The sequence below is a fragment of the Silene latifolia genome, chromosome Y, assembly GCF_048544455.1.
Source record: "Silene latifolia isolate original U9 population chromosome Y, ASM4854445v1, whole genome shotgun sequence".
In the NCBI taxonomy this organism is placed as follows: Eukaryota; Viridiplantae; Streptophyta; class Magnoliopsida; order Caryophyllales; family Caryophyllaceae; genus Silene; species Silene latifolia.
This window is the reverse complement of record NC_133538.1, coordinates 375,681,310-375,701,806: the sequence shown is the minus strand read 5'-3', so window position 1 is coordinate 375,701,806 and position 20,497 is coordinate 375,681,310. Positions and strand designations below refer to the sequence as shown.

The window sequence follows — 20,497 nt, the reverse complement described above, 5'->3', positions numbered from 1 at the left end:
CATAAAAAGGGTATAAAACTCACAAAAACTCTTTGCGATCATCTCCTACCCCCCTAAAAGAAACAAGGTTACGTCCCCGTAACCATACATACCTAATCGAAAAGGAAAGGGTAGCGCTCTCTCATGATATCCTCTGCCTCCCATGTAGCTTCCTCAGTCTCGTGGTTAGACCAAAGGATCTTAAGCAAAACTGTCTCACCACTCCTAGTCTTCCTAACCTTCCGATTAAGAATCTGCTTAGGTACCTCAAGATATGATAAAGACTCATCTAGCTCTCAGTTCTCTACCTCTAACACATGTGACGGGTCACTCACATACTTCCACAACTGCGATACATGAAACACATTATGCACTCTCTCTAACGCAGCAGGTAAAGCCAGACGATAAGCAACTTCCCCAACTCTCTCTAAGATCTCATAAGGACCGATGAACTTCTGGCTCAGCTTGCCTTTCTTCCCAAATCTCATAACCCCACGCATAGGAGACACTTTCAGAAGAACCTTATCCCCAACCTGAAACTCTATATCCCGGCGATGAAGATCTGCATAACTCTTTTGCCTATCCTGAGCTGCTCTCATCCGTTCCCTGATCATCTTTATCTATTCAACCATCTCATGTACCATCTCTGGTCCTAGAACCACTGCCTCAGGACTGTCGTCCCAACAAATCGGACTCCTGCATCTCCTCCCATATAAAGCCTCAAACGGTGCCATGTCAATACTAGTGTGATAGCTGTTGTTGTAAGAAAACTCTATCAAATCCAACCTTTGTTCCCAGCTACCACCAAAGTCCATCACACAAGCTCGTAACATATCCTCAAGAGTTTTTATTGTTCTTTCAGTCTGACCGACTGTCTGTCGCAGATGAAAAGTCGTACTCATCTTCAAAGTTGTTCCCAAAGATTCCTGCAACTCTTTCCAAAACCTTGAGATAAATCTCGCATCTCTGTCAGACACTATGTCCTTAGGGACTCCGTGTAACTTAAGCACATTCTTCCTGTAGGCCTTAGCTAATTGTGCTTTAGTCCATATATCTTTCATTGGCACAAAATGAGCTGACTTGGTCAGTCGATCCACTATTACCCATATCAGGTTGTTACCCTGTTGACTCTTTGGCAAACCCACGATAAAATCCATAGAAATGGATTCCCACTTCCACTCAGGTACCTCTAAAGACTGAATCTTACCTTGTGGTCGTCGCTGTTCCCCTTTAACTCTCTGGCATGTCAAATAACGGGCCACAAACTATGTTGTTTCTTTCTTCATCCCAGGCCACCAAAACGTGTTCTTCAAATCCTTGTATAGCTTGTCACCACCTGGATGTACTGAATATGGTGTACAATGTGCCTCTGTCATGATTGTCTTTTTCAGCTCGTCATCATTAGGGACTCACCACTTACCATCGAACCTCAAACTACCATCTGTATGAATGGAGAATCGAGACACTGTCCCTTTCTCAACTCCAGCTCTCCACTCAACCATCTTAGGATCCAAAGCCTGTTTACCACGAATATCCTCATAAATATCAGGCTGTACTGTCAAATCTCCCACAGCATCTCCTCTCTGCATCATATGTATACCAAACTTCCCCACCTCATCTCTCAACCTCATCAAAGATAGAGCTGTACACAAAGAATGTACACTCTTCCTACTCAAAGCATCTGCAACCACATTGGCTTTCCCTTCATGGTAGATAATATCCATGTCATAATCGCCAATCAGCTCCATCCACCTCCTCTGTCTCATGTTCAACTCCTTTTGAGTGAAGATGTACTTGAGACTCTTCTGATCTGAAAATACCTTAACGGGCGCCCCATAAAGGTAATGCCTCCAAATCTTGAGAGCAAACACCACTGCACCCAACTCTAGATCATGTGTAGGATAATTCTCCTCATACGGCTTCAATTGCCTAGAAGCATAGGCAATCACCTTACCGTTCTGCATCAACACACATCCCAACCCATTCTTTGAGGCATCTGTATAAACCTCAAAGTTCTCGATCCCTTCAGGTAATGCCAAGATAGGAGCTGTGGTCAAACGCTCCTTTAATGTTTGGAACGCCTTCTCACAACTCTCATCCCAACGAAACCTGTTCTCTTTCCTCATCAAAGCTGTCATAGGTCTAGCTATCTCGGAGAAATCTTTCACGAACCGTCTGTAGTATCCAGCTAAACCCAAGAAACTCCTGATCTCAGCAACATTCTTTGGTGCTTCCCACTTTGTCACTGCCTCAATCTTCGCCGGATCCACACTACTCTCCTCCTTAGAGATCACATGCCCCAGGAAAAGCAACTTTCTCTAACTTAACTCACACTTGGACAGCTTAGCATACAACTCATGCTCCCTCGTAGTCCGCAACACAATCCTCGGATGCTTCTCATGCTCCTCCTTAGTCTTAGAGTAGACTAAGATGTCATCGATAAACACCACCACGAACTTGTGTCAAAAAGCCTCAAGATTCTGTTCATCAAATCCATAAACACAGCCGGTGCATTAGATAACCCAAACGGCATCACCACGTACTCATAATGACCATACCTCGACGTGAAAGCGGTCTTTGGTATGTCCATCTCTCTAATCTTCGCCTGATGGTATCCCGACCTCAAATCAATCTTGGAAAAGACTGATGCACCACTCAACTGATCAAACAGGTCATCTATCCTTGGCAAAGGATACTTATTCTTCACTGTCACTCGGTTCAGCTCTCTGTAATCTATGCACAACCTCAAACTCCCATCTTTCTTCTTCACGAAAAGAACTGGTGCTCCCCACGGCGATACACTAGGTCTAATATATCCCTTCTCTATCAGATCATCTAACTGTTTCCTGAGCTCCTCCATCTCTTTAGGACCCATCTGGTACGGTGCCTTAGAGATTGGCCCCGTCCCCGGTTTCAACTCAACGGTGAAATCTATCTCCCTCTTCGGTGGTAACCCCGGAATCTCTCTCGGAAAAACATCTCGTAAACTCTCCCACCATCGGTATCTCGATCAACTGTCGGACTCTCTATCCGGTCATCTCTCACATGGCACAAGATCAAAGGACATCCTTCCTCGATAAGACGTCAAGGTGACAACCGCAATCAACTTAACTTTGGGTTTGACTAGAAACCCACGATAAGACACACTAACACCCTTAGGCCCTCTCAAAGACACTTTCTTTTGATGACAGTCTATCTTAGCTTTATACTTTCCTAACCAATCCATCCCGACTATCATCTCAAAACCGTCAAAAGGAAACTCTAGCAAGTCTACAAAGATAAACTTGCCCAACTATCATAGATACATCTCTAAACAACCTCCCACATGATACGGACTCACCCGAAGGTATAAAAACTTTCTCACTTACAGACTCATATACCCTCAAACCCAACCGTTTAACATGACTCAAGATACAAACGATCGAGACGCCCGAATCAAACAAAACAAAGGTAGGAATACCGTTAACAAGAAAAGTACCACTGATAACATGTGCATCCTCCTCACCTGCTTTCTTGTCCATCATGAACAACTTTCCATCGGTCTTTCGTCCACCTCCCGACAAGATCGGGCCGATGTGGTCGGCTTAGCACCCGACCCCGATTGTTGTTGTTGTTCGTAGCTGGTTTCTGATAAGAATTACCGCCATTGCGGTTACCTCCACCCCGATAGCTCGACTTCCCGGTTAGACCATGACCCACCGGGTCCGTTGCTCGCATAACTCGTGCGGTGTCCCCGAGAATAGCTCCCCGAGCCGACCCCCGAAAGCTCCTGCACTCGTGCACTCATGTCTATTGTGGCCTAAACCGCCACAGCCATATCAACTCATCCCCCAACTACCACTACCACTCACACGGCCACGCCGATAGGAAGCCCCAGCACTGAATCCTGACCCAGAAGAAAACCCCATTAGCTTGATTGTGGTTGCCTTTCTTGTGACTAGATTGGCCTTCACCCTCACTCTCAGCCTTTCTTTTCTCACTCACTCTCTCCTGAGCCATCTCAACTAGCCTCTCAGCTCTCTCAGCCCTCTCATAAGCTTCCTTAACATCGGTAAGGACTCCCACGGGTAACTTATCCATAATCTTGGGTGTCAACCCTCTCTCAAAGCTCGCCGTGTTCTCCTCACTCGGACCCATATCCTCAAAAGATACCTAGACTTCTCATTAAATCGCTTGTAATACTCAAAGAATCGACATATCGATGTCATCTTAAATCCATCAAACTCCTCTCTCAGCTTACTCCTCACATGTTCCGGTACAAACTCCTTCCTCATAGCCCTCCGAAACTCTTCCCAAGGTATAGCAGGTAAGCCCTGATTCACATACATCTCCCTAGCACCCACCTTCACCGTATCCCACCACTTGCCAGTTGCTACCCTCAGGTAGAACGCAGCTACTTCTACTCTCATCTCATCAGGACAATGGACCAGGTCCAGAATGTTCTCCATCTCACGATGCCAGTTGTCAAGAAGGTTTGGTTCCCCGATTCCCGTGTACTCTTTTGGGTTAAACCTCGCTATATAGAGACTGATCTTAGAGTGATCAACCTCCTTATCTTTATTCACTTTCTTTAAGGCCTCGGTAAGAGCATCTTGGTGCTCCAACATCTTAACAACATCATCTATGTTCATGGTCTCAGCTCTCGCATAGTACGCGTTTCTCTTGGGCGGCATCTTGAAACTATATAAGAAAGGGTAGACATAAACATACGCACTAGAACCTCAAAACACGAAAACAGGCTGCCCAGAACACACTCGATCGAGTAAGAGGCTACTCGATCGAGTGCCCAACATACTCGATCGAGTGCCTCGACTCCAGAACCCAAACAGACCTTCTGACCTCAAACATACTCGACCGAGTAGCCCGGCTACTCGATCGAGTGACCCCCTACTCGATCGAGTGCCCGAGGTACTCGATCGAGTGCCCGAGGTACTCGATCGAGTGCCCAAAAACACGATTCTGGATTCAAAATCGTCAAATACCCACTCGATCGAGTTAAACCCACTCGACCGAGTATCTCACCTACTCGATCAAGTACCCCCCCCTACTCGATCGAGTCATGCTGATTCGCATAACTACCCGCATGTTATCTCACATCTCCCAACATACTAAGCAACATTATAAACGCAACATGTGATATAGCTAAGCATGCAATTCTACCAAGCTTTTCATAAAATCAACGAAACGGTTATATCATATGATCAAATGCCACATAGTAAACATCCAACATGCTTCTTATTCCAACACAGTTCTATATGTCTCATCAACCTTTCATTCATATTCTCAACCTTCAACTCCAAGCATTCAACAATTACGTCATACTTCATCACATCCACACACAAGCTGACAAACAACATATACGACTTGACATACACCCCCCATGTGACCGGTTGAAAATCGTAGGGCGATTTCGCGACTTTAGGACGTTTCCCAAGCCTTTGCATTAGCTCCTACAACCTTTACCCCGGGTTCATTTTAATTGACTCCCTATATTCATTGGGTTCATTGGTTACAGGTTTCGGGATCGTCGCTCTGATACCATTTTGTAACACCCCCATACTCCAAGTGACTTACCAGGACCACCCAGGTATAAGGATGTTACCATCTCGGTTACCCGAGGCAATGATAATCAAATAAACAATAATGAAACAACGTTTAAATAGAAATACTTAGTGAAAGGTTACAATCTCAAAACCAAAACCAAAAGTACAAATACATATTCTCAAAGTCTGCATTTTATCGATCTAATCGAAATGTTTATAAAAACTACTAAGCTACAATGGAAGACTTCTATCATCAGATCGTGGCACATCCTATCTATCCCGTACTCAACTCATACCGCTCAATATCGCTCACCATCCCGAATGGATCACCGCAGTTTTAAAACAATAATCGGGGTCAAGATTTATTTACATAAATTATATAACCAATGAAAAAAGAAACAATACAAACTCATACAATCATACACAATCATCCACTCCACTCCATCTCCGTCACCGATCGTCCACTGGACCCGCGCGTTGGGGGACCGCAGCCGTACCCACCAAATCCCCGCTCATCATACCAAGCGATAACCCTATCCCATTAATGTGCACATCCCCTTCCGTGGCGGGTTCCACGAAGGGTGATACTAGGACGTGAAGCCACTCCCACAAGTGACTCCACTCAGCCGAGAACGCATCTCGAGAACCATAGACAAACAATCACAATCACAATATCAACAACCGTCTGAATCTATCAACAATGTATAATCACAACCGTCTGAATCAATCAACCACACTAACTACAGCACAATCACCACACATTATGTAAGTAATACTGAGTAGGGAAACCCTACCTGGAAAGCACAACAATCAGACGATCTCGCAGCTGATATCAAAAAGCTTCCTCTACGAATCCTCCTCCTAATATACAAACACATAATCACTGCCAAGCATACAAACAACAAAACCCCCAAATACCCAAACTAGGGTTTAACCAACTTTAAAGAAACATCATAAAAATGGTATATAGGTCTTACCATCGACGCAAGGATCACAACGGTATAAAGGAAAGTGGAATCCGACCTTCCAAGCTCCGGGATTTGCCAACAATGCGATTAAAGCTAATAACGTAGTTTGCTTTCTCTTCTCACAGTGATTAAGTTTTGAAAAGTGATTTAGGAACAATGACGGAAGTATTATATACTCTAATCGCATTATTAACAAAACCCGAGAAAACAGCCCCCGTAAACCGGCTACTCGATCGAGTAGCTAAGGTACTCGATCGAGTGCCCCTATACTCGATCGAGTACCCACGTTACTCGATCGAGTACCCAACAGGTCAGAAACTCTTTTATTCTGCAACACGCCCTTACTCGACAGAGTAAGGCCTACTCGATAGAGTACCCCAAGACTCATAAATACGTAGTATTACAGCTGGTGCGGTACCTAAAACAGGAGGTCAGCAGGCAGAGGAGGTGCCAGAGGTGGAGGTCATTAATGTGACCGATAATTAAGTTGTTGTTGTTTTTTTTTTTAACGAACGTTTTGGCAGTCTGGCCCAGATGTGGAAGACTTGTAAGTTTTAAAATTTTTCTGGCTGTTCCGCCAAGGTGGCCGTTAAAACTCAGAGACCGTATTTTGGCCATATTTTGGAATATCCTTGTCGCGGTTTTGGCAAGGTTTAATTTATATCTTGTGCTTATTTCTTAGATTTCCTTAGTTTAGGAAACTGCCGTGTCAGCCTGTCTGGCTAATTTAGGCGAGTCATGTCATCCTAAAAAGGTCGACTTTCTGACTCAGTTAGCTGCCGTGTCAGCCTGATGGCTGATTTAGTTATATGCCGCAATGTAAGGAGGAGTGGCCGTGTCAACCTGAGGCTGATTTAGACCAGTCTTGTCATCCTTAAGAGGCTGATCAAGACTAAGCTAGCTGTCGTGTCAGCCTGATGGCTGATTTAGGTGTATGCCGCAGTTTTGGATTACTTAACCTTGTTCATGACATAAGGTGTGTTCATCACGTTTAAAGCCAACAGGGGCGTAATTTAGGCAAGTTTATCGTCATTCTAGGACCAATGGGACGCTGCAGGATTCTGGTAGCGCAGAGATCCCTACGTTCCATGTTCGTGTGCATGCATGCTGGGGCCCTAATTAATTGCGATTAGTGCGAGCTACGTCTAGGGGGTGGTATCAGGGGTAGCTGGGTAAGCGTGTTTAGTCACAACCAGGCTCCCTTTCGTATGTTCCACAGTCCGCCTGGTGAGGGTGCTCCTTGTGGAGAAAATAAGTTAGGCATGTTGGAGTGCCATGTGCCTTGTCACCCCGCGTTGGCAGTTGATTGTCCTGCTAGATATCCTTTCAAAGTACCATAGACACCAGGATTCAGAGTGATGTACTTAGAGAAGTCTGAAAATAGAAAAATCTACTAAAATGGTGTGAAGTACCTGTCGCCATCTCATGGGGTACCAGAGTAATTTTGGTCCCAGGACGCTGCCATACCACACCATCTAGCAGTAATTTAAAATTTGAAATAGTAAGAGATGCCAGAAATAGGAGTGAAATTGGCAGTATGCCTACTACCGGGTTTTTATTTTAATTTTGAAATGTTTTAGCTTTTCATAGTACATCATTCTAAAGGCTAAAGTCTACTTATTATTAAAAGTAATATCTCTTTAGGTGAAGTATGTTCCATGGGCGTTGTATGATTTGACCGTCCATAGTCATCAGTCTATATGCACCATGGCCAACAACTCCTTCTACCTGGTATGGTCCTTCCCATTTGTAGGCGAATTTGCCTACTTTTCGATTCTTAGTGATTTGAAACACCTCTCGGAGAACCAGGTCTCCTACCTCCAGGAGCTTGACTTTCACATTCTTATTATAAATCCTGGCCACTAACTGTTTGTAGGCAGCCAGACGTATTTTTGCGCTTTCTCATAGCTCGTCAATTGTGTCCAGGCTTCTGACCATCTCTGCATTGTTCAGTTCCTCTGTCATATTTTTATACCTGTAAGTGAGAAACTAGAACCTCTGATGGAATGACTGCTTCTGCGCCAAACACCAGGCTGAAGGGTGTTTGACCTGTTGCTACTTTTAGTGTCGTCCTGTCTGACCACAATACAAGTGGCAATTCATCTACCCACTTTCCTCATAACTCCTGTAACCTCCTTCTTAGGTTATCCATGATGATTTTGTTGCTGGACTCAGCTTGCCCGTTGGACTTTGGAGTCCTGGGTGCTGACTTTTTTAGGGTGATGTTCCACCTGGCACAGTATCCCTCGGTGTCGTTGGAAATGAATTGTGAGCCATTGTCACATATGATTTCTGATGGGATACCAAACCTGCAAATGATGTTTCGTTTTATAAACGAAATGACTTGTTTGGCCTTTATTTCTGTGAATGCTTCTACCTCTATCCATTTGGAGAAGTTATCTGTCATTGCCAGTATCCAGGTTCTGTTTCTTGTGGCTCGTGGAAGAGGTCCTACTATGTTCATGCCCCATGCCATGAATGGCCAGGGAGAATTGATAGGGTGCAAGGGTTCTGCCGGCTGATGAATCATTGGTGCTGAGCGCTGGCAGGCGATACATTTGCATGCGTACTCTGCTACATCTGCCTTAATTGTAGACCAGTAGTATCCCTGCCTGAGGGCTTTGTTTGCCAAACTCCTGCCCCTTGCATGGTTTCCATATTCACCACTGTGGAGAGCATGCAACACAGTTTGTGCTTCTTCCTTTTCCAGGCACCGTAAGTAGGGTCCTGCCAGTGATTTTCTTAATAGTGTATCGTCAATAAGTATGAACCTGGATGCCTTTACTCGGAAAGCTCTTACTTCTTTCTTGTCATCTGGTAGCTTGCTATGACGCAGCCAGTCTAGGTAAGGTGTACGCCAATCCCAGTCACTTGCCTGTTCGGCTGTTTTGTCAGGCGGATGTCTGGTTGGCTGAGAGTTCTCGCCTTCCTCTGTAACTGCCTGGACTCCTTCCCCGTTCTATGAATCCTCCAGTTCTCCCTTATCTATTTCATCTGCCTTCTGGATGGAAGGCTCTAGCATGTGTGCTATTGGAATGCTGGATAGTTTTGTTGGCTTGAATGTTGCCCCCAGAGTTGCTAAGGCATCTGCTTCCACGTTTTGATCTCTAGGGATCTGCTTAAGCTTGCAAGTTTCGAATTTTTTTTTTTTAATTCCTACGCTATCTTCAGGTACACAATCATCTTTGAGTCTCTGGCTATAAACTCATCATTCACGTGATTAACTATTAGTAGAGAGTCACTGGATATGCGCAGGTGTCTAACTCCTAATTCCAGAGCTAGCTTCATTCCTAATATCAAGGCCTCGTACTCTGTTTCATTGTTGGTTGCCTTGAATTCACATCTTACTGCTTGTGCTATCATGTCTCCCTGTGGTGATCGCAGGATTAATCCCACACCTGCCCCCCTTTGGTTGGAGGCTCCGTCAATGTGCATCTGCCAGACCTCTGTCTCCTTGCTCCCCTTTAAGGTGAGGATTTCCTCATCTGCCAGATTCTGGATGGCTGGGCTGAAGTCTGACACGACGTCAGCCAGTGCTTGTGATTTGATCGCTGTTTTGGGGTCATACTGTATATCGTATCCACTGAGGTGCACAAACCATTTTGACATTCTGCCTGATAGTTCAGGCTTCCTCATGATAGATTTCAGCGGGTACTTGGTCACAACATATATGGTGTGGGACTCAAAATAGGGGCGCAGTTTGCAAGATGCTACTACCAGTGCTAATACTAACTTTTCAAGAGATGTGTACCTGGTCTCTGCCGGCAGCAGAGACTTGCTCACGTAATACACTGGTTTTTGCTCCTTTTCCTGCTCTCTGACCAGAACAGCGCTCACTGCCACCTCTGTGGCAGCTAGGTATAGGAATAGTGGTTCTCCTGGCTCCGGCTTCGACAGTAGTGGCGGACTGCTGAGGTAGTGTTTCAGCTCCCTGAAGGCTTGCTTGTGATCCGCGGTCCATTCAAACTTTTGACTTTTCCTTAGTACGTCGTAAAACAACCTGCATTTATCTGAAGATCTTGAAATGAACCTGCTCAGGGCTGCTACCTTTCCAGCTAGTCTTTGAACATCTTTAGGCTTCTCGGGTGACTCTAGTTGTAAGACGGCTTTGATCTGCTCGATGTTGGCCTTTATCCCTCTTTGAGTTACAATATAGCCTAAGAATTTGCCAGAAGATACTCCAAAGGTGCATTTAGATGGGTTTAGCTTCATTTTGTATTCCCTGAGGGTGCAGAATGTTTCTGCCAGGTGCCACATGTGATCTTGGGCTTTTTCTGATTTCACCACCATGTCATCAATATACACCTCCATATTTCTTCTTATCTGCTCTTTGAACATGCGGTTAACCAGCCTTTGATATGTGGAGCCTGCGTTCTTTAGGTCGAATGGCATGACGTTGTAGCAATATATTCCTCTTTCGGACATGAATGCCGTCTTCTCTTGATCTGCAGGATCCATCTTAATCTGATTGTATCCACTCCATGCGTCCAGGAATGTTAACATCTCATGTCCAGCTGTCGCATCTACCATTGCGTCAATATGAGGCAGCGGGAAGGGATCTTTTAGGGCACGCCTTGTTGAGGTCGGTGTAGTCCACACATACTCTCAACTTCCCATTCTTCTTAGGCACCACCACTACATTAGACAGCCATTCTGGATATTTTACTTCTCTTATTTTCTTTGCTGCCAGCAGACTATCTACCTCTTGGTTGATCACCTTGTTTCTTTTCGCTGCAAACTTTCTTCTTCTCTGCTGGATGGGTGGTCGGACTATTTAGGAGCTATATTCTATTTTTTGGAACAATTGTCGTTGGAAGCACCTAGACCCAAACACAATTTATAACTTCACAAACAACTATACAATTAGTAAAGAGGCAAGTAAAGGTCGGATCCCAAGGGACCGGAATTGAGATGAGATTTCTATTGAAACTAGTGGTGTCTTAGGGGTGTCACAATTTGGGTTGATGTAGAAGGTCACTAACTAGATAGCAATGAAAATAAATAAGCAAGATGAATTAAAAGGGTTGTAAACAATTGACAAAAAGCACTAGGGTATCATGGGGTCATAGGGGAATCATGGGAATTGATCATACAAACATGTTCTCAAATTATAAGGAAGCAATTATTGTTGTGATGGATTAAGTTGGGTTATATCTTACAATCCTAGGAAAGTTTGGGTCCCGGAGCCGAATCGATTAGATTGTACAACACCTACAAGTCGACTTAGTCTTTCCTACTCAACAACATGCATGGTCTAATGAGACTCGAGTTGGTTTATGTCTTACAAGTCTCATTGAAAAGATAGGTGATGGGTAAAAAATGCAAGGATTCATAGGCTCACGTTTCATCAAACATAACATGTGCATGAGTTGAGATCAAAACAAGCAAGCAAATAAACCATGAAAGCATATTAATTTAAGCATGAATCATTCCCCATGTTGGTTTCCCCTAATTACCCATTAACCCTAGCTAGGTCACTACTCACTCATTATCATGTTGATCATGCTAGCAAGGTTGTCAATCATACCAACAAAATGAAACATGATGAACAAATGAAAGTAATTAACAATAATTAAAAAGGGATTAAGAGAATTATACCTACTAATGATTCCAATAATAAAGCAAAGAATAAAAGAAGTACTTGATGCTTGATTGAGAGGCTGTCAATCTCCCAATAATAACCCAAATAATCTTCAATTACCCAAAATAAAGGATGAACAAGAGAGAGATTAAGGAAATAAAACTTGTATTAAAACTTGATTAGTTGTTGATTACAATACTAAAGAGAGATTTGATTGATATTAACTACTCTAATAATTGATAAGAAGAACATGCTCTTCTAATTAGACTAATGGGGTATTTATAGTGGAAATTAGGTGGATGCATTAGGGTTAACTAAGGGCTAAATTAGTAATTACACTTTTTAGATTGAGCAGGGAGACGCCGGTATTTTTCGAAGGAAGGGCTTCTTTCTTTGAAACTTGAAAAAACGGATTTGTGCTGGACTGGAATCCGTGCGTCTTAGGCACGGGACGGGAGGATTCGTGGAGCCTGCGGGCGTCTTCAAGGGAATCCGGGCGTCTTCTGGGCTTGCTTTGCCGGGCGTCTTTGAAGGAAGACGCACGGATTGTCTTTGTGGAGGACGGGCGGATTCGGGGACAATCCGCACGGATTGCTCCTCGATCTTGCTTCTTCTTCTTTTCTTCCCTTTTCTTCGTAAAATCCTTGGGGATTTCCTCGGGGATGCAAGGATCCTTTCTCGTCATTGCCCAACTACTATAATATGTACAAAGGCCTTCTAATCTTGTCTCTCCTTGATGCTTGGTCATTGAATTCAATCAATTTAGTCTCGTTTTGCCATGAAAATGCAAGATTTGCACTCCTTTCCTACCAAGGGATCAAAATCTCAAAGAATATGCAAAACAAAGAACTAAAGACAATAAATGACCCAAATATGCACTAAAAGCATGGGAACAAGGCTAATTCGGGGACTAAATATGCGCTTATTATGGTCACATCAAATATCCCCAAACCGAACCTTTGCTCGTCTCGAGTAAAGAGGTGACAAAGACTAGGACCATTATTTAAACTATCCTAATAACATAGCCGATATGAGACAATTAGCGGGTCTCACTCTGCCCCTTCAACTCACAACAAGACAACCATGAGGTAGGATGCCTTCTTGCAAGGCAAGGTGGGTCTTGCCAAAATGGCGACACATCCAAATATTAAGCACACAAAATCAAATAATGGATGCATCTACAAAAGGAATAGCCACTTCCTCATAAAGTGGCGGAGGCAACTAAGAGAGAACAAGTTTAAGAGCATATAATCCTTCACAAATACTAGTTCAACAAATTACTAAGGCTAAGAGGATGGCACTAAATCACCTCCAAATGGTGTTAAACTAGACTACTTTCGTCCTCAATTCCCAAATGCTTTTGTCAAGAGCGATCGGATGGTGGTGGAATGATGATCCCTATGATGCTAGTAGCATATGACATGACAAGTCTCGAATTCTCTACAAAAGTAAAGGTCATGGATCGTCCCAAGCTCGACAAAGTGGCTTGACAAAAAGGCTCTTTGGGAATGAAATGCTCAAATCGTTATAACCAAAGGGTGGATATGACTAGTATTCAAAATTTGACCTCATTCAACTTTCACATTTCAAAAATTTAAGATGGGGTTTGTCCCTTCCGAGCTAGTGTCCTTTGCTTTCGCCAATCGCTTATTAGGCAACTGGTTAACCTCTAGACAATAGCTTTTTGGGGTGATAGTCACTCTGTCTCTGGGCGGTTGAATTCACAACCGTGTGGGGGCCCAATTCAATGGATCCCTCTCCAAAGCACATCGAAGTGGTACGCCTCCATAAAAACAACTAAAATTTCTCAACATTTCAACATTTCATAACATTTGAGGTTTCCTTAACAATAAATTACTTCCACATATAAAAATTTTCGAAATGAGCATTTCAAACTTATTGATAGAAAAGTTTTTTTGGGTTGCCTTACCACAAGGTCAATCAAGGTCACCTAGACAAGTTAACCAAGTCCACATCGCATCACGGGGTTGGAATAGGTGACTCACATGCAAACTCTTGACTAGGCTTTGAGTCATGGGTCAAAAGACACTAGTATGACACAACCTAGGGTGTTTTACAACCATTCTAGTAGGCAAAGTCTTAATTTGAAAAAGTATTTGTAATGGTTTAGTTGCTCTTTTCAAAGTTCTCAATTAGGCACTTTTCAAAATATTTCATCTAAATGCAACTATATGCCATGATGCAACTATTATATACATCCTAATGCAAGTGATTCTACCAACTAATATGACATATAAACTAAATGCAAGTCCTAAGTTCACATTGTTATACCGCATCAATCAAAATAAAGCCACATAGTCATTAACATAAAGAGGAAAAAGGAGATTGGAAAGATCATACCATGCGGTCTTCATGATCCTCATGTCTCGGATGTAGCGTAGTCAATAAATGTGAACAAGGATAGAACAAACACATATATACAATAATACATGACTACACTAAAAAGGAAATAAACATGTTTTTGGGTTTTTCAATTTTCAAATTTTTATGGTTTTTCGAAATTTTTCAATTTTTTTGGATTTTTGAATAAAAGTTAAGTTAGAATTCCCCATCCCCACACTAATATGGGCATTGTCCTCAATGACCAAAATGATGGGAAATTATGCAAACATGATGCATGATTTCTACACTAAATGCAAGCTACACTAATCTACACTACATGATGCATGGTTTTTGTTTATGACGGAGAGGATAATTTAGATTACCTCCCGTTGTGTATGCATTAACTTCCCCAAACCAATCTAGACATTATTTCTAATGTCCTAAGGTTGGGTGTAATTCATGCACACACTATGCAATGCATGAAACTAATTTTGTCATTTTGGATTTTGAAAGGTGGGAACAATTAAATGAGAACACCTCAATGGGGCCGAGGTGTTAGTCCTCAATGGTGCTAGGACTACTCCAACAATGATCAAGATTAATAAATAGAACAAAGAGAGAAATAGACAAACCTCAAGAGGGTAGGAGCCTCTAAAGCTTGTTAATCTTCCATCATATCATCATTATCATCACCTTCCTCACTAGAAGTGGACTCGTCACCACTTTGTTCTTCACTTTCTTCTTCACCTTGCTCATCATCCTCTTCTCCTTCTTCACTAGCTTCTTCATCAATGTTATCATCAACCTCTTCATTACCGACAACCTCATTATCACCCGGAACAACCCTAGATGCACTTGGAAAGAAGACTTCCTTATCCGCCCAACTAGGCAAAGGACATGAAGGGTCAAGTAGTCCTTGCCTAGCTAAATGAAGGAGGGGTGTATATTGTGCTAAGTAAGCATATTTCCGATCCTCGAAAGCTTGCTTGTGCATATCTTGCATGAGAAGAGTCAAATAATCATTTCTTGCTTCAACGCCTTCGGGCTTGAACTCTTGGTACTCGAAAGGATAGGTTCGTGTGAAAATGGAAGAGGAGGGCATTTAAATTTCACCCTTTTGTTGTCGGATAATGTACTCGGCCTCTTTTGAAAGGGGAAGTAGATTGTTGGTCCGGTGGACACTCAATCGACAAATCTTTGAAGGCAAAGTGAAGGATCTAGCCTCACTAGTGAGCCATCCATACTTGGTGTCAAGAGGGTTATGGGTAACCCACTTGTACTTGTATATCATAGTATTAATATCAATAAGATGACCACCCTCTTTCGCCTCATACTTGTTATCTTTGTTGAAGTTTGGATCAAAGTATTTAGCTAGGATAGTGACTAGGCCTCCATTCACAATAACGGTGGTGCCTTTCTTCACACAATCAATATTTAGCCATCTATCCACCAAAAGCCTTAGAGAGTTGAAAGGCTTGGTGAATTCCCTTCCAATGTTCAAAGCCGACTCAAGAAGAACAAAATCAAGTTTGGTGAAATGGTTGGTGTCTTTTCTTGCAATGATGGTGTTCCCTATGACCTTGTGCCACACTCTAATGCCCGGATGGTGGACTAATAGAGCGCGACTAGCATGAAAGTCCTCAAATTTCCTTCCGGAAATCGCCTCGCAAAGAGGGTCGGTGTCATACTTGCCAACATTCTTAAAATAACTTGGTGAATCACTAAGACCCAAAGCTTTACCCATTTCCTCAAAGGAGATGCGCCTTCTAACATTAGCTAGACGAAACTCGATGGTCTCCATGGTCTCAACCTTGTTAACTTTCAAAGAACTCAAAAATTCTAAGGTAAGGGAGGGGTATGTCAATTCTTTTGATTCAAATAATTTCTCCAACCCCATGGCTTTAAAGAAGGCTCTAGTTTGCTCAAGGACACCCAACTTATCTAAGGTATCTTCACAAATAAACTTGGTGGATAGAAATGATTTCCTAGCAAACTTGGCAAAAGTGTCCCTATGGGATTTGGAAATGAAAATTACCTCCGGATAATTCGAAAGTTGAGAAATTTCCGGAGTAGAAGATGTTGTTGCTTCCATGGGAGGTTGTTGTTGTTGTTGCACTTCCAAGTTTGGGCTAGCTACCACCATAGCCAATGCTTTCTTTGCTTGAAGACTCTTTTGTCTTGATGAGAGTGCCTTTGCCTTTGGTGCCTTTGCCTTTGTTGCTTTTGTTGCTCCCTTAGTCCTTGCCATTGATGAATAAACCAAGAAAAGAGTAAAAATTTTCAATTTCTAGTGTTCCCAAATCGATTTAAAGATGAAAGGCTTTGCCTTTATGAATTCAAAAATCGACTCAAAGGTTGAATATTTTGTGCTTGGTTTTGATTTTTGTTGAAAGAGGAGTGATTGATTTGTTGTTAAAAGGATGTTTTGATTTGATTTTGGTGAATGTTGTTGAGTAATCTTGTTTTTGTGATGGAGAGATTGAGGGTTTTGGAGTTATGAGTAGTGTTATGAATGAAGGGATGAAGAAATGAATGTGGGTGGGGGTTTATAAAACCCGAAAAATTTGAAAAGCAGGGGCAAGACGGGCGGTTTTTGCTCGGGACGCCCGGATTTGGCCTGTTCTGGATTGGGAAAAACTCGCCTAAAGACGGGCGTCTTTCAGTGAAGACGCTCGGATTTGCAAACACGGGATGGGCGTCTTTTAGAGAAGACGGGCGGATTCCTTTACAGGGATTTTTCTTGTTTTTCTCAGCCAAGAAGACGGGCGTCTTCCTTTCAGGATGGGCGGATTTTTGAAGACGGGCGGATTTGAATGCAGAACGCCCGGATTCGTTGACAGTCAGAAATTTCAAAAATTCAGCTTATGTTGGACGGGCGTCTTCTACCCAATATGCCCGGATTGCCTGAAGACAGGCGGATTCTCCTGAATCCGCTCGGATTCGACCCCTTTTTACCCGGATTCAGTTCCATCCGTGTACTTTGCATATCCCTTGTCATTTTTCCATTCTTCTTCATATCTCGTGTTCTTCATTGTGGGGGCACTACTAAGGCATGGATAGCCTAGGCAATTGGCATCCCCACACTAAGCTAAAGCACTACACATTAATTGAAATTATTAGTCCCTCCCTCACTTCTCTCAAACATGATAATTATCTTGATCAAAGTATAAAAATCCAAAAATGACAAAAAATGCAATATAAGAATTAAAATGCAAGTTAGGGAGTTAGAGATATTTACAAATGGTGGTTTAGGGAGGACTCCACCAAACTCTCATTCTTGATGAGATGTCAAGGGGGCATGTTCAAGGTGTTGTTGATGTTGCTCAACACCTTGAAATAGTAATCAAACGCTTGTTCATTATCATGATAGAGGTCTTCAATAGACCTTGGCCCTTGTTATCGGTCTTGATCGATGGCATTACCAATGTAGGGATTAAAAATCCCTTCAAATTCGTCGTCCAAAGACCACAAACTTCATTAAGTTGATCATTGAAAATCTCTTGATTTGGTGGAGACAACTCTCCCATTTCCTTTTCTTGGCTAATAAGGCCATCCTCTTCTTCCTTGCTTGATTTTGATGAGCTTTGCAAGCTCTCTTTGTCACAATTCACTTGCTCTTTGAATGGAGTATCTTCAATTTTCTTCTTCCATTGGAGTTCCGACTCCTTCCTTTCATCCTTCCGACTATAATGATCGATCATAAAACACGGTTCATGTAAACGGGGAGCTCTCATAGTCTTGTCAAGATTAAAAGTTATACTCTCATCTCCCACTTCTAGAGTGAGCTCACCATGTTTTACATTAATCACCGCACCCGCGGTGTGTAAGAAGGGTCTTCCTAGAATGATTGGAATGTTGTAGTCTTCCTCCACATCAACAATGACAAAGTCCACCGGGATGAAAAACTTCCCAATTCGTACGGGGACATCTTCCCATATCCCTAATGGTGTCTTCGTCGATCTATCGGCCATTTGGAGTGTGATATTGGTGCATTTAAGCTCTCCCATCCCCAACCTTTTACTTACCGAGTACGGTATAACACTCACACTAGCCCCTAGATCACATAAGGGTTTGTTGATCGTGGTGTCGCCAATGGTACACGGTATTGAGAAGCTTCCCGGATCCTTTAGTTTTGGAGGTGAACTCCCTTGAAGTATTGCACTACTCACCTTAGTGAAGGCGATAGTCTCAAGCTTCCGGATCGACTTCTTCTTTGTGAGGATGTCTTTCATGTATTTCGCATAGGCCGGCACGTGATTGATTAATTCCGTGAAAGGAATTGATATTTCCAAATTCTTCACAATTTCCATAAACTTTCCAAGTTGGTCATCAAATTTGGGCTTGGCTTGACGGCTTGGAAAAGGAAGTCTAATCACAATGGGCTCCTTCTCCTTGGCCTTGTCTTCATTTTTCTTTGAAATTTCTTCTTTTGATGATTCTCCATCTTTGGAGTTTTGCACAATTTCATCCTTATCACTAGCTTTCACAACTTCATCCTCAACTTGCTTCTTCGGTGCTTCATACCTTGTACCACTTCTCAAGTGAATGGCACTAACCGTTTCATGTCTTGGGGGATTTCTTTGAGGTGGTAATTTCCCCTTTTGTCTTTGTGAGCTTGAAGATGCTAGTTGAGTCAATTGAGTTTCCAACATTTTGGTGTGAGTTAGAATGTTGTTGATGGTGGTTTCCTTTGCTTGACTATCTTTTTGCATTTGAGTGAAAAATTCTTGTTGATTCTTTTGCATTTGGAGGACCGCTTTTTGAACATCAAAACCTTGGTCATTTGGTTGATTGTACGGATTTTGATTTTGGTAACCTTGGTTTTAGTTGTACAAGGGTATTTGATTTTGATTTCTCATGGGAGGTGGGGTGTATGTTGTTTGAGGGTTTTGAACATTTTGGCTTTTGTATGAGAGATTTGGATGGAATTTGGTGTTTTCATTGTAATAGTTGGAATAAGGGGTACCACTCTTGTATGCTTGGAAAGCATTTACTTGTTCATTTGTTCCCCTACACTCGCTTTGATCATGTCCCAAAGTTCCACAATTCTCACATATCCCACTTGGGATTGATGAGGATGCCTTCATGGCATTAACATGATGCTTTGGTGATTTTGAGGCTTCTTCAAGTCTAGCCATAGCTTTTTCAAACTTCAAATTGATTGTGTCAATGTGAGCACTAAGTTGAGCACCCAATTGAGTAACGGAGTCCACTTCATGCTTTCCTCCTCTAGTAGCCTTGCGAGGTCTACTATATTGTGAGTTATGGACCGCCATTTCCTCAATTTTGTTCCATGTTTGATTGTCATCAACTTCGGTGAACATTCCATTTGATCCCATGTTGAGAATGTTCCTTGAATCTTCATATAGACCGTTCCAAAATCGTTGTACCAAGAACCACTCGCTAAGTTCATGGTAAGGACATGAGGGACAAATTCCTTTGAACCGCTCCCAAGCTTCATACAAATATTTTTCATCCCTTTGCTTAAAACCCGTAATTTGAGCTCTTAGCATGTTAGTCTTTTCAGGTGGGTAGAATTTTTTGTAGAAATCTAGAGCCAACTTCTTCCAAGAATCAATTCCGAGAGTGGCCTTATCAAGGCCCTTCAACCATTGTTTCGCGGTGCCAATTAGAGAAAAAGGAAATAAGACCCATCGAATTTGGTCTTGAGTTACACCGGTTTGAGAAATCGCATCACAATAGTCACAAAAGGTTTCCATATGAGAATGAGGGTCTTCACTAGGCATCCCCCCAAATTGGCTCCTTTCAACTAATTGGATAAAGGCGGATTTGGCAATAAAATTTCCGGTCAAATGTTGTGGTGTGGGAGTACCATTGGGTAGGTTCTCCTCGGTGGGTACGGAATGTGATGAAAACTTAGGCATTGTGGGTTGATTTTGTGTGGTATTTTGTGTTGGGTTCTCCTCACCTTCTGTTTCAAAAGGGTTGATGAACTCAATAGTTGGTTGAATATCCACAACCTCACTAATACCTCTCAAATTCCTCCTAGCAAATCTTCAATTGTTTGTCAAAGTTCTTTCAATTTCACGATCAAAAGGTAACAAAACACCTTGTGACCTTCT

At 42.6% G+C, this 20,497-nt stretch overlaps 1 non-coding gene across 1 annotated transcript; it reads left to right on the top strand.

Annotated features, from left to right (window-relative positions):
- The first annotated feature begins 19,820 nt into the window (after positions 1–19,820).
- On the top strand, positions 19,821–19,927 carry LOC141635265 (small nucleolar RNA R71). Its single transcript, XR_012539964.1, has one exon. It is a non-coding gene; the product is annotated as a small nucleolar RNA R71 (small nucleolar RNA).
- Positions 19,928–20,497: the final 570 nt, after the last annotated feature.